The sequence below is a fragment of the Brassica oleracea genome, chromosome C3, assembly GCF_000695525.1.
Source record: "Brassica oleracea var. oleracea cultivar TO1000 chromosome C3, BOL, whole genome shotgun sequence".
In the NCBI taxonomy this organism is placed as follows: domain Eukaryota; kingdom Viridiplantae; phylum Streptophyta; class Magnoliopsida; order Brassicales; family Brassicaceae; genus Brassica; species Brassica oleracea.
This window is the reverse complement of record NC_027750.1, coordinates 63,939,860-63,953,583: the sequence shown is the minus strand read 5'-3', so window position 1 is coordinate 63,953,583 and position 13,724 is coordinate 63,939,860. Positions and strand designations below refer to the sequence as shown.

At 30.6% G+C, this 13,724-nt stretch overlaps 1 pseudogene; it reads left to right on the top strand.

Moving 5' to 3' along the window:
• The first annotated feature begins 6,645 nt into the window (after positions 1-6,645).
• Positions 6,646-11,150, top strand: LOC106331227 (annotated as a pseudogene).
• Positions 11,151-13,724: the final 2,574 nt, after the last annotated feature.

Here is a 13,724-nt window from a genome sequence, read left to right as displayed (position 1 = left end):
ATTCTATTTTCGTATGTCTCTTGAAGCTTCAGAAGTCTATCAGGACAACTGGACGCAAAGTGTCCCTTCTTGTCGCACCTAAAACATGTAATTTTTGATATGTCAAACTCCTGATAGGATCTTCCTCGTCCTCGTCCTCTTCCATACGAACGTCCTCCTCTTCCTCTGTTTCGAAACTCTCCATTGTAGTCTCGATTCTCTGAGTTTGCATACATAAGCTTACTCTGTTCTTCATGACCATCTTCATCATCCTCTCCAACCCGCTCCTCATAAGCTTTTAATCTACCAATGATATCTTCAAAGCTTGTTACCTTAAGATCAAGTACTTGTTCGAGGGACGCCACGATGTGTATGTATTTCTTTCTAGGTAGACTCTTGAGAAATTTCTTGACGAGCTTTGTTTCCTCAATGTTTTCCCCTAAAGATGCAGATTTTGAAGAAATCTCCGATAGCTTGCCAACGAAGTCATCGATTGTATCGGTTTCCTTCATCTTCAAGCGATCGAATTCTGCCATTAGGGTTTGTAAACGAGCTTCTCTGACTCTGTCTGCTCCTATATGTCGGGCTTTAATGGCATCCCAAACCTGCTTCGCGGTATCTAACTCTCCGACCTGCAGGATAAGCGCTTCTGGAATGGATTGGAAGAGAAGAGCTGTGGCCATATCATTTTTTTCAGGCTCGATCGTCTCACTTTCAACGGTTTCCCATACTTTGTGAACCTTGAGAAGAACCTTCATGCGCATTGTCCAAACTGTATAATTAGTTGATGTTAACATTGGACACTTTATGGATGATGGCCCTTCTTTTGATCTCGTCGGTATGGTCGTGATGTCTCCCATCTTTGTTGAATTTGATTTCTGATTTTGCTCTGATACCAATTATTGGCTAAACTCACAAGATTATAGAATAACTTCTTTATTAACTTAAGAAAATCTCTCAAAACTTAAGTTCTCACAATAATCTCTCTCACTTATAAGTTCATGTCACAACTCAACATCTTCTTATATAGAGATCTTTAAAACTCCTAAACTTAATAGTAAAACCTTTTATCCTAATCCTAATACAAGTAGGATTAGTATGACTTGAGTTTCAAGCTACTTTCAAGTTTATCTCTAACACAAACCAGTAGCTCCCCCACTATGTGACACAACTAGATGCTTCTCGGACGCAGAATGGTCAAACTCATCTCTGAAGGCGGGCTTAGGATGGATCATTTCTGCCGAGAGCCTCGAGGGCTCGGCAATGTGCTCCTTTGTGTCCTCGCCTTTTCTAGCGGAAACCTTGGCTCTGTGAGAGGCCCTCTGTGCAGCCAAATCTGCTACTTTCCGACTCACAAGAGCTTATTAGAGCCATAAACTTGGAAGCCTATCCAATGAATTTTTTTGGGATTTTCCTAGATATCGAGTTCATATCTTCTAGCTTCGACTTTGCTTTATTTTCTTTCATTCCTAAAGCTCAAAACTCTTTATTTAGCTGATTCTCTTGTAAAATCAGCCTTTTGTTGTGGCTCTTCTACTACCTTGTACTGAATTTTCCCCATTAATCTAAGTTTGCTGTTAAAAAAAAATATATTTACATTTTATTTTTTTCCGCAGCTCGGCCAAGGACTTTCTTTGGGTCTGATATGTCAGATGTCTCTACTTGAAAGAAATTATATTTTATTGGTTCAAAACAATTACTTCATTCTAAAGAATTTGAAATTAATAATTATTTGTTCATCAACATGTATTTTACAGATTTGAGCTCAGTGGTAATGTAATGATGATAATACTGTATGGGAAAATAATACAACTATCTTGTTTTATTAGTTTTTTTTTTTTGCTAATCAGAGGAATCCGTAATAAATGGAATTGACAATTTGTTCGAGACGCCTCTTTTAGGAGCTGGTATTGAATACAAAATTTGAATGGAATTAGAATTAAGGCATTTAATAAAAGTTTGAGTGTATTTCTATGGAATTGGATGATTCCACTAAAATGCACGTGGATTTAGTTGTACTTATTTGGCAGTTAAGAAGTGGAATTTTTTTACGAATACAACAAAAACTGTTTTGAATCATCTTCAACCTATTGATGTTGTCTCTTATTTTCAGATTTTTCAAAATTTGAATTGTTTTTGCATATCTCAAATAAATCAAATCTATTGTTACCATAACACAAAACACGACAATTTTGGACTTCTCATCATGGTGATAATTATTATTTGGACATGGATTCTAATGCCTAGAATTTTTTTGCAGACACTTTTATTTAGTGTGTTCTTTATATCTTCAATTATATTTCAATTTCTCTATCAATGTTTGAGAATGTGAGATAGATCTCCCGTATTCTAATTATTCTACAGTTGAATTCCTTCTAAATATTAAGCCAAAGCGGTGTATTTGTTTTACTCTTATTTCAGATACAAAAGTCTATGAAAGTCTCAGAAAAATGAATTTTAACAAAATCAAATAAAAATTGAATAACAGGTGATTTTAGTGCATTTCAATTCCATATATCAAATACCCAATCCAATAACAATGGATTTCACTTTGAATTTGAATTCCATTAAATTCTACTGATTTCATTAATTCAATAACACCACCTTAGTAAGTTTGCTCTGCACATGGTGTAAAGGAAAGGAAGAATAAGAACTTTTCTTCCTAAATCTCTAAAATGCTTAAGCCAAACGAGGGCTGGCTCAACATAATCATGAGCGTTTGGGAAAAAAACATTTTTAGACCCTACAATTATTGAATTCTAATACTTTAATTATTACTAAAATTATTTCTAAAACAAATTAACAAATTTATTTATTTTTGATTAAAATAGCTTATATTTTACATTTTGCATCACTATTTAAATTTAACTCTAATAATAATAAAAAAAACAGAAATATAAAATTGGAATGGGCTTCGGGGCAGTCGCAACTGACCGCCCCCATATGTTAAGGCAGCTCTGAGCTAAACTTGTGCTAGTGAAAATAGTATATCAGGAAATGGAGCTGGCTTTTTGATAATAGGGTTCGTCTATAAATGATACATATTGTCTGGTATAGGGCACCAATTTATAGTTTTTTTTGGCAAACGATTAGAACTTTTTTTTTTTTACTGAAGGTATCAAACGATTAGAACTTTATTAAGATCAAATGCGGTTTAAGACACATTATCTGAAAGATAAACATTCAACAGTTACACTTTAAAGTTGAAAAAGTAATAATACAATATTAATTAACTCATCCACAAAATAAACTGATTTGCTAATTTTATGCATCTTCATTTTCGGTTTGACATAATCTTGGTCAAAATTATTTTATCAATTATAACTTATAAGATACTTGGATGCGACTCATCTACTCATCTATTAGACGCAATCAGTATCATATACTTCCGTACCATAAGATAAGATACATAGTTGTAGTCATTATCCTTGACATAAATATCCCTCCGCATTTGTTATCACTAAGCACATGTACCGACAGAGTTCCAAAAAAAAAAGCACATGTACCGACCATATTCAGATTCTCTAATAGTATTAATAACAGTGAAATGTACTCTTTAATATCCTCGACAGTTAGGAACATTCAATTGCTGGGGACGAGAAATTTCAATCGACGTGAATCAGCTTTGCATTCAGAAGTAGAAACTCTGCGATATGTAATGGAGAACATGCTTCAACACTCAACTTGCCAGAATTTTGGGACAGAGTGCAAGGAGATGATAACAATGATAAAGGATCCTCGTGCCTGGCCTAGCTTTGCGATAGAATTAGAAAGGATAGAGACGCTGCTGATTTGCTTTCCGGGTTTCAACATCATTCATGTTCCACGAGCGCGCAATCAATTTTCAGATTTTTTAGCTAAGACTGTTAGATCGTTCCATAGGAAGTTATATTTTATTAGTTGTTATATTCCGGTCTGGTTACCCAGTCCACCTCAAGCTTGAGTAACAGAATAGCCGTTTGACGTAAAAAAAAAAAAAAATCCTCCACAGTCTTCCATCCCAAATCATCCATTTGAAACTAGGTATGAGCATTCCAGTGTCCAATCGGGTTCGTTTCAGCTTCAAACAGATTTTGGTTATTCGTAGGCATGAAATTTGATCCTAATAGATATTCTGAAAGTTCGGTTCGGTTCAGATATAGTAATACATCCAACCATTTAAACCCGTTTTAACTTCGGGTGCGGTTCTACATCGGGTTTCGTTTACCCAAATACTTGCTTATAATTCAAAATTATACATTTTAGTTCATAAACTTGGCAAGTTTAAACAATTTGCACTAACAAAAAAATTGGTGGAATGATTTAGAAGTCGTCGTTAAGAGGAGAAAAACATAAAAAAAAATAAACTAGAAACAAACAACTTTATAAATGCGTAAAATTTATTTAAAATTCAAAATAAAATAACATTAATATTTAGATTTCAGAAGGAAACCTATTCATAACTGAACTTCAGATGCAGCTATCAAAACATCAGAATATTTAATAACTGACCAAATGTCAAAAATGTATATTAAACTAAGTATTTGAGTTAATTATTCATGTAATATATACTTACTTTAGGTACTTAATAATATTGTAGAATATTTTGGGTACTTATTCGGGATTAAGTTTGGGGTTGGTATGAGTTTTTTTGGATTTTGAGGTTCTTGGATTTTTCTAGGATATCAATTCGAGTTAGATTCGGATAAAATTCATAACCCATAATACCGTAAAACAAGATTCATTCGGTATTTATGTTGGACGCTTCAGATTCAATTTTATCAGGTCAAGTTTAGTTCATGTTTCCGAATTCGGTTTATTTACCCACCTCTATTTGAAACCATCAAAGAGGAAATGGTTCATATTAATGGTATGAACAACATCATCACAAATAAAAAAAACGTTGTAAGATTCTGGTCAGTTGGCCTTACAAAGAACATCTTGATTTATTTCTTGAGTTTGTGTTCGTATTTCACCATAGCAAAGTAATAATAAGTTGGAACCACATCCATATACACAATACGGAGAGTTCCGTTATACCTCAACAAATCCACAATATTCTCTGCTTGAGACTCCTTTGCTTTTTCTGACACATTGATATGGCATGACATAACATATATGAATTGAATCAATGTAGTCCCATTCTTGTAGCCTGCATCCAGCGTACTCTAACAATTTGCACTGTTGAGTGAAAATCTGTCATTTGCAGTCCACCATTAGTGGTGATTTTGTGGAACCAACAAGAAACACATGTCTATCTATACCTTCGCCACAGATTCCACCAAAACGACACTTCATCATTTTCGCTCTGGAGTTACTGAGGTCTTCCTGAAATTCCATCCCACAATTCATAAAACCAAAATCAGTTATCCCTACGGAAAGAAACTGACAAAATAATTCAAAAATTGTTGCATCAAGGTCGGAAAAAGACTATCATTTGGGAAAGAAAAGAAAACGATAATTGGAATATGAAATAACATATTCAAGTATGATGAAGGGTTGAGAATCTTGTTTGGTTCAAGATGACTTAATCAAGTTAGCTAACTAGTTTATTTTTCATTCTTTACTTTAGGCTAGAAGGTTACATACTCAATGTAAAAAGTTTTTTTCATTCAATACAAAAGAAAAGAAATAACATAGTCAAAGCTTGGTATTATTGAAAACTAAAATTAACGGCAAGAAAACAAAATAGAAGAAGAGTACAAACGACACCCGAAAATTACGAGAATTCTCGTGTGGGCTGTATCGATCACAAAAGAATCGCCAAAGAGTAGTTACCGGCGAGGCATTAACTTATATGTATAAGAATCTAAGATTCTAAACTGTCTTTTGAACTCATATATATAAACATACATTAGTGCCCAAATTTTTTTATGTCTACAAATTTCCTTAGCATCAATTTTGCTGCTAAGAACAATTTGTTTATATATATTCTTCTATTCTTCAATTAAACATTTTTGTTGTGTCAAATAATCTAAAATCGTTTATCATTTGAACTTTAACTATTCAGACCACCTCAAGTTTGAGTAATAATATAATTTTTCGTTGTAAAAAAAACTATTCAGATTTTTCTATCAAGAGGATCATTTTGAAATATAGTTTAACCTCAAAATCAATGGATATAATCAAACATAACCTCTTCAATGAAAAACTTTGCATTTTTTCCAATAAAACAAACTTTACAAATTCTGAAGAGACAACTGTACAGGCTAAATTATTATTGTGTAATTTGTGTATGAACTCTAATGATGAGGATGTTAGAATTAATTTTATCTTATTTATAAGAAAATACATGTCAAAATGGGTATTTAATAGAGTTTTTAAAAGATCATAAATCAAAACTGATTCTTCAATTTGGTCACCCCCACCCAAAAAAAAAACTCTACAAACACATAAGTGTTTTTATACTCGATCAAAGTTGTTATCGTTTGGAAACTGTTAGGGACAAGTAGAATTAATTTTAGACCATAAGACATATCAAACACGTGAGCGACTGAACAGTTAGTTCACACTTTCACATTCATAACGGTCTTTCTATATTATTATTTTTATTTTTATTTTTTTTGTCAATCTTTATTATTATTATTGTGTAACTTTTTGCTTAAAAATCGAGTTCGATTTAAATTGTATAAATCTTGTAGTGGTACCAGGAACTTAACATATCCAATTATTTTCTACTTGACAAAAATGGCAAACAACTGTGGTTTAGTGAGTGTTCTAGGGATATTTTTATCATTCACACTCGTCCATAACATGGTCATTGTCTCCGGGCAGAATATCCCGTCGGTAGCATTGTTCGCATTCGGAGATTCCAACTTCGACGCCGGAAACAGAAAGTACCTCACAAGTGCTACACTTGCTCAAAACTTCTGGCCTTATGGTAAGTCCCGAGATGACCCCAACGGCAAATTTTCGGATGGCAAAATTGTCCCTGTTGTTATCGGTAAGTTAATTATTCTCTATGTTTTAGTTAATTGTCGTTGTGTAAAATTTTTGTTTTAAAATAAATATCATTTTAAAATTTTAATGCAATTTTTTTAATAATATTCTCTAAGTTATTTTTCTATTGGTTGAAATATAGTTTGGTAGATGGCAAAAAAAAAAGTTATACGTATAGGTAATGATAACCATGGAAGAAAATTAACATTAAGATAATGTTATTAAATCTTTGATAATGTTAATTTTCTTCCATGTATAACTTTTATTGGATTAAATATAGATAAAATTGTGTTATATATAATATATTAATTATTATTTTTATTTGTTTTGGTGATCATTATTGTTATTACCTCTAATAAATATATTCTATATTGATTAATATTTAAATATTTGTATAAGATCTTATTACCAAATTTAACTAATTTAATTATTTATCATATGAATTATTTTCTAGAGTTTAATTTAGTTGATGGATTAACAATTTTTTTGGTTTTAATTTAGTATGTTTCTAACTATGAGAATATCTAGGGATTTTGTTTGGTTCATATTTTAACCGGTAGAGGTTTGGTAGGATTGGTTAGTATCATGTTAATATAATAAATAGCCAAAAACGATATGTTAAAGATGACTGTAGTTGAAATAATTTTGGCATAAGTTAATTTGTTCTATAACTATGAGAATATTAAGCATTTATTTTTAATAGATAATCTGATAATTTTGGTATAAGTTATATATGTATATTACTGGAAAGGATAATCTGTTATATATGAACATACAATTTTTTTGAAAAATGTAGATTCTACTTTTTGTATCAAGCATACTTTAATTTGTAAAAATATACTTGTACACTAATATAGGTGAACATACGGATAAGTAAACATTTTCATATGATTTAAAACATATTTTATAGCGTTATACAAACGTATTGTCAAATGATATAAAACCTATTTGTATGTATAAATTGTATTATATCTTATGCAAAAATGATTTAAATTCTGAACCTAAACGACTTAAAGATGAATAATATGTTTAAAGTGGATTACTGGATTATATATATTAATGCATATTAATGAGATATGTGTTTGACTATTTATTGTATGCCAAAATGAAATATCTAAAAATAATTAAATGGTAACGGTAGAATCTGTAATATCTAAAGTAAATTAAATTGATTTTTCAAATGTAATTCAGTTTTAATAGTATAATAATATTGAGGAACAAGTTCCATTTGTGAAAAAAATATATGGAGACAGACAGTGGTTTATTCTCTTTGTTATTATTTATTTTATAAAAGGCCTTGATATTGAAATTCTTAGGGATTTTTTTGTTAAAATATATAAAAGCAGATGATAATGATAAAAACAGAAAACTATACTGTCTAACCAAAAGTCTGACCGGGTTCGGTTTACAGAAACCTAACAAAATATATAGTGGTTTATTCTCAACCGGTTGTAAGTTGTAACCGGAACAAAAAATTAAACCGAACCAATATATATATATATATATATATATAACTGTAAATATTCAGATGGCTTATATATGATTTTCTATATTCAAAATATTCAAACCCAAACTAAAAATCGAATGAATTTTCAGGGATCACGGTAAGCTTAGTTAGTTAATAACATGATAAGGGTGAACAAATAACATCAAAATTCATGGGGATTCCACACGATATACCGCCGGCGCTTAAACCCGATGCAGATGTCTCACGAGGAGCCAGCTTCGCGGTAGACTACGCTTCTATACTTGGAAATGGGACCCTAATGATTCTGTAAGCTGACTTAATCACTCACATATATAATATCATTATCATTATTATGTTAATTAATTATAAGAAAATTTCTCACATTTTTTTATAGCTGACTCTAAATCAACAAGTGAGGAAATTCAGTCAGATGATATCAAATTGGAAAGAAGATTACATTGCCAAATCATTGTTTATGATATCCATTGGTATACTACAACACCAAAACCACTCCTGAAGCCGATGCTTCTGCTCAACAAGCTTTCGTCATTTCAGTCATTAACCGACTAAAATACAATATCGTGGTAAGTCCTTTCAACCTAACTATATTAATTAGTGAGTATAGATGGAGTATTTGTTACTAAAAATAATTAATGTTAATCGCAGATGTTGTATTCATCAGGAGCTAGTAAGTTTGTCGTACATAATGTAGCGCCGTTAGGTTGCTTACCTATCGTGAGACAAGAGTTTAATACTGGTAATGAGTGTTACGAGAAATTTAACGATTTAGCCAAACAACACAACGCTAGACTCGGACCGATGTTGAACGAATTAGCCAAAGCCAAACCGGGTTTTCAGTTCACCTTATTTGATTTTTACAATGTCATTCTTCGCAGGACACAAGGAAACATGAATTACCGTAAGTACTACTTTAAACATTTTTATTGTTCCACAAAATATTTTTTAAAAGATTTTTAAGGTACTTTCAGTAATTAATTTAATAAGCTATATTTTTTAAAAAATATGAATTTGGAATAGGGATAAATTGCAAAATACTCTACTTAAGATTTGAAATTTGAAAAATACACTGTTTTTATTTTATTTTGAAAACTACACTTTCTTCAATGTTAATTTACTTTTCTACCCCAATTTGATATTTCAATTATTAATATATAAATTCGAAATTAATAAAAATATTATAATTATTTATCTTTAGGATAAATATGTGTTCAAGATAAATATATGTTTAAGATAATTATCATGAAGTTTATATAGATTTTAATTTATTTTGTTAACTTTAAAAAAACACAAGTCACGCCTCGTTCTATACAAAATTTTCATTCTTTCTTGAAGCCGAGACCAAGTAAGTTCTTCTAATATGATATTCATATGTATATTTATTTTGTTTTACTTTGAATATGAAAAAAAAAGAACACTAATTATCATTGGTTTCACATTCTTAGTTTCACAAACAAACATAGTGGCGTTATCATTTGAAACAAAACAACTGTGTTGTTCTTTCTTCCAAAAATGAAACGAAACTTCCGAAAAAACATGATTGTCTACCCAAAATATTGTGCAGTTCGAGTGGCTTCTCAATGCAAACAAACAGCATCAGTTCAAAATAATCAACCTTATTGCAAAATAAAAACTAAAACAGTTATCAAAACTTAGAGTAACCAAAACCAAATTTTGCAGAAAAACCGTTTAGAACAGAAAAAAAAGTTTAGAACATAAAAACATCAAATTCCAAAGTCGCAACGTACGGGCACGATTGTGTCATCTACGATGACATCTTGAGCAAGCTTGTTTCCGTGCTTTTTTCGAGCTGTTGATTGTTCTCCAAAACATTCACATCTTGAGCAAGCTCTCTGAATATGCCGCACACAAGTGTGACTTTGAGTAGTATTGATGACAAATAACCCAGGGTTCAAGAAGACGAGACACGTCCTACGTTTTTTTATTTTTTTTTCAAAATAATAAAAAATACATTTAAGATATATTAAGAAGATATGGGAAATATATTGTGTAGTATATTAAACAAAAATTCTCTAACGATTTTTTTTAAATTCTTTTTTAAAATGATATAATAGGAATTAAGAAATATTAAAATTGGGCAATTTGGTAAATTTATATATAAATAAGTGTATTTCTCAAAAAACTTAAACAATGGTGTATTTTTCAAATTATATTCTTATTGAAGTGCATTTATCCAAAATTTCCCTTTAGAATATTTGATTTATTAAATGTTAATATTTCATAATTATTGGAAAATATATAATAAAATAATATATTTAATTATAAATATTTCTTCTATTTTTAATGTGTGAAAATTGTAGAAAATTTATTTTTTTAGAAATGAAAGGAGTATTTATAATTAAACGTTAAAAATATAGACAACTACTTATTAAACATGAATTACCATAAGTATGTGTGTGATAATTTTTCTTGTGATTAATTAGGGTACTCCTTTACGAATATATCGTGTTGCGGTATTGGGTCGCACAACGCATATGGTTGCGGTTTTCCTAACGTGCACTCGAAGCTATGCGAGTATCAAAGATCTTATCTTTACTCTGACGCACGTCACAACACAGAGAAGGCACAAGAATCATTCGCACATCTTCTTTTTGGAGCCGACCCAAACGTTGTCCAACCCATTAACATTCGTGAGCTAATTACCTATCCTGTTAACGAGGATATGTCTGAGTTTTGGAAAGAACCAGTGGGGGATATTTTATTGTTAGATGATGGCATTGATGTCAAGGTGAGTGGATCTATGTAGCTCGTCTAGTTTCGAGCTTATTATGTACTGTACTCTTTATGATCAGGCGCGAACTGAGCGTTGTGACTGTTGTTGAGATTTTAAATAAAATGTTGTCCTCTGTTTTTAATTTAGTGCATTCTTAATTTTTTGTTAAATGTATTAGGGCAACCCATCCGTATTGATAGTATTTAACCATGAATTTTCCACCAAGTATATTAATATTTAGTTAGATAGTCTCTCAAGAAATTGATAAATTTTACATAATTATTTTCTTAAAAACTTCCAATTAAATATTAATATAGTGGATCATAAATTTATGTTAAGATGTTTCTGATGTAGATGCTTTTTCTGAATTGAGATTGTAGACTAATTTATACTAGGGAAATTACCACAAATACCACATTCATAATATCACTTTTCATGTTTACACTAACCATATTTATCCTTACTTTTAATGAAGATTAAAAGACACTTATACCCCTAGGATTAAACTAATATAGACTTATGGTTTAAAGTTGAAGGGTGAGGTAAGATTTTTGGAATGTGAAATTTATGATTCTAATAAATATATAAATAAATATTTAAAAAATATAAAAATAGTTTCAAACATAATTTCGATTTTTAAAAAGAAATTTTGAAAAAAAATTCAAAAAACAAAAAAATTATAAAAAAGTTCGAATTTAAAAAAATATAATTCAAAAACATAAAAAATGGAAAATTTTATGTTTACCACTTTCATGGTACCACTTTTCATCTTTACCACCACTAAAAAGACATTTTCAAAAATATCTTCTTCATTAAGTGACAAAAGACTTTTATAACATGGTTATCTATATATATAATAAATCATTATTTAAATAAAAAAATAAAAAAAATATATACTTTTTTCGAATTATACTTTTTCAAATTCGAACTTTTTATAATTTTTTTTGAATTTTTTTTTAAAATTCTTTTTTAAAATCAAAAATTATGTTTGAAACTATTTTTTTTTATCTTTTTTAAATATTTATTTATATATTTATTAGAATCCTAAATGTCACATTCCAAAAACCCTACCCTAACCCTCAACTCTAAACCCTAAGCCTAGATTAGTTAACACTAGGGATATAAGTATCTTTTAGCATTCATTAAAAGTGAGGATAAAAGTGGTAGTATGAATGTAATATTTGTGACAATTTCCAAATTTTTTTTTAATTTTATTTATTTAAGTAATGATTTGTTATATATATATAGAGAACAAAGGTATAAGAGTCTTTTGCCACTTAGTGAAGAATATATTTTTGAAAATGTCTCTTTAGTGGTGGTATAAATGAAAAGTGGTATCATGAAAGTGATAAACATAAAATTTCCCCTTTATATTAGTATTGAATATAATTTAAATATTTAATTAAAGTTCAATATTTTTGAAAGTTAAATTACTTAATGAATCTACATATATCTAGTTTGGGATGCTTTTTCATTCATCTCTCGTATTTTAAATTTCATTTATAATATTTAAATAATAATTGAGTAAGAAATGTTTTCATGGGAACACACATTTTGTCACCATCAAAAAAAGCAAACCAACCTCTAACGGTTAATACCTAGACACAAATGAACCTTATTTTTTTTTATTACAACTAGTTGTCTATAAAATTTCAAAAAAAACTTGTTGTCTATTTTTTTTAGGCCTTGTTAGGGATTATTGACGCACCAAAGATAGGCAGTGTATCACACAAACTTACTTCTAAATTATGCTTGGAAGACCCATTATTATTATTATTTTTTCTTTTGATAAACTCTATCGGCTGATCCGGTCAGTCTCGGGAGGAACGCACTTAGTGCTACAGAGTGGACTGGCTACCACACTGTCTGACCCGAGTTCGGAATACCTTCCGACTAATGCAAGGAGGGGGTGAATCGATCATCTGTTACGATCCACCATGTAAACCACTTGGGCTGAAGCCCAAGCCCAGACTAGCCGAGTGATGATAATTTAGTTTCCAGGAGGAATCGAACCCAAAACTAATGTGGACACACACCAAACCCTAAAAGATTACTATTAGGCTACCACCTTGAAGAACCATTATCGATGATGATCTAATGTATGAAACCTCACAAAAGTGAAAGCTTGCATTCATACCTAGAAAACTAACAATGGATACTGTTCTAATAGCATTTCTGATCTGAAACTTCATTTATCTGTCCAGGGAAAACAGGTCTAATTAAGCAAAACAGTTCCTACAAAAACTAAAGAAGGAGGTTTTAACCATTCAAAGACATTCACCAGGTCAGTTATGTACAAAAATCCCCACACAATATGTTTTCTTTTGTGCAGTGCCTTCATTTTCAGCATCATCTATCTAACCTTGCCTTAATTTTTTGAATACAATGCTTAATCACTGTCTTTTATATTTTGTTGATAACTGCAAGCTGCAAATTGTGATGATCCACCTATCTGCTATCCTTGTCGGTATTTCTTAGAATCCGCTCAACAGGCAATGCGCCTTTTCAGGCAACAAATACCTTCTAAATGGCTTGTATTCATGTCTAGAAGACTCATTACTGATACTTTTCTAGTAGCTCCATGAAACGCAACATTTTTTATCCACC